This window comes from Salmo salar, chromosome 12 (assembly GCF_965601325.2).
Source record: "Salmo salar chromosome 12, fSalSal1, whole genome shotgun sequence".
Taxonomy (NCBI): domain Eukaryota; kingdom Metazoa; phylum Chordata; class Actinopteri; order Salmoniformes; family Salmonidae; genus Salmo; species Salmo salar.
The window spans coordinates 37,042,995-37,045,006 of NC_138302.1; the positions used below are offsets into that span (position 1 = coordinate 37,042,995).

General features: G+C 39.1%; 1 non-coding gene across 1 annotated transcript; it reads right to left on the reverse strand.

Moving 5' to 3' along the window:
• Nucleotides 1-257: 257 nt before the first annotated feature.
• trnaa-ugc (transfer RNA alanine (anticodon UGC)) lies at nt 258-333 on the reverse strand. Its single transcript has one exon. It is a non-coding gene; the product is annotated as a tRNA-Ala (tRNA).
• Between the last annotated feature and the right edge of the window lie 1,679 nt (nt 334-2,012).

A 2,012-nucleotide genomic window follows, 5' to 3' on the forward strand; every position in this document is an offset into this window, starting at 1 on the left:
CCACTGGATATCATAAGGTGAATGCACCAATTTGTAAGTCGCTCTGGATAAGAGCGTCTGCTAAATGACTTAAATGTAATGATGGACTGTCGTTTCTCTTTGCTTATTTGAGCTGTTCTTGCCCTAATTTACACTAGGTATTTTACCAAATAGGGCAATCTTCTGTGTTTACATTTTACATTTATATTTTAGTCATTTAGCAGACGCTCTTATCCAGAGCGACTTACATTGCATACATTTTTTTTTCTTCCCCGTACTGGTCCCCCGTGGGAATCGAACCCACGACCCTGGCGTTGCAAACACCATGCTCTACCAACTGAGCCACACAGGACCAAGTGAGCCCCTTATCTTGTCACAACACAACTGATTGGCTCAAACGCATTAACAAGGAAAGAAATTCCAAAAATGTACTTTTAAGAAGGCACACCTGTTAATTGAAATGCATTTCAGGTGACTACCTCATGAAGCTGGTTGAGCGAATGTCAAGATTGTGCAAAGCTGTCATCAAGGCAAAGGGTGGCTATTTGAAGAATCTCAAATATAAAATATATTTTGATTTGTTGAACACTTTTTTAGTTACTACATGATTCCATATGTGTTATTTCATAGTTTTAATGTCTTCACTATTATTCTACAATGTAGAAAATAGAAAAAATTAAGAAAAACCCTTGTATTCTAAAACTTTTGACCGGTAGTGTATATGTGAGCCATTTTAAAGGTGAATGGACAAGACAAAAGATGTGTCTTTGAACGGGGTATGGTAGTTGGTGCCAGGCGCACCGGTTTAAGTGTGTCAAGAACTGCAACGCTGCTAGGTTTTTCACACTCAACAGTTTTCTATGTGCATCAAGAATAGTCCACCAACTAAAGGACATCCAGCTAACTTGACACAATTGTGGAAAGCATTAGAGTCAACATGGGCCAGCATCCATGTGGTACGCTTTCGACACCTTGTGGAGTCCATACCCTGACGATTTCAGGTTGTTCTGAGGGCAAAAGGGGGTGCAACTCAATATTAGGAAGGTGTTCCTAATGTTTTGTACACTGTGTATATTCACATACATACTTTTTGTATTGACATCACATGACTTCCAAACATAATCACTAGTTAACCTGTTGGGGCTAGGGGGCAGTATTTTCACGGCTGGATAAAAAAACATACCCGATTTAATCTGGTTACTAATCCTACACTGTAACTAGAATATGCATATACTTATTATATATGGATAGAAAACACCCTAAAGTTACTAAAACTGTTTGAATGGTGTCTGTGAGTATAACAGAACTCATATGGCAGGCAAAACCCTGAGACAGATTCTGACAGGAAGTGGATACCTGATGTGTTGAATTACCTTTAAGCCTATGCCATTGAAACACACAGGGGCTTATTAATGTTTTGGCACTTCCTATTGCTTCCACTAGATGTCACCAGCCTTTACAAAGTGTTTTGAGTCTTCTACTGTGAGATCTGACCGAACAAGAGCCTTGGAACGGTGATGGCCGATTAGACTCTGGTGCGCGAGGTCATGTTGGGTACCCTCGTTCCAATACGTTTTAAAAGAGAATGCATTCGTCCACCTTGAATATTATTCATGTTCTGGTTAAAAAAGGCACTAATGATTTATGCTATACAACGTTTGAGATGTTTGAACGAACGTAAATATATTTTTTCCCCTCGTTCATGAAGTGAAGTCCGGCGGGCTTAGATCATGTGCTAACAACACGGAGCTTTTTGGACATAAATGATGAGCTTTTTTGAACAAAACTACATTCGTTATGGACCTGGGATTCCTGGAAGTGACATCTGATGAAGAGAATCAAAGGTAATGGATTATTTACATAGTATTTTCGATTTTAGATCTCTCCAACATGGCGGTTAGTCTGTATCGCAAAGCGTATTTTTCTGGGCGCAGTGCTCAGATTATTGCAAAGTGTGATTTCCCAGTAAGGTTATTTTTAAATCTGGCAAGTCGATTGCGTTCAAGAGATGTAAATCTATAATTCTTTAAATG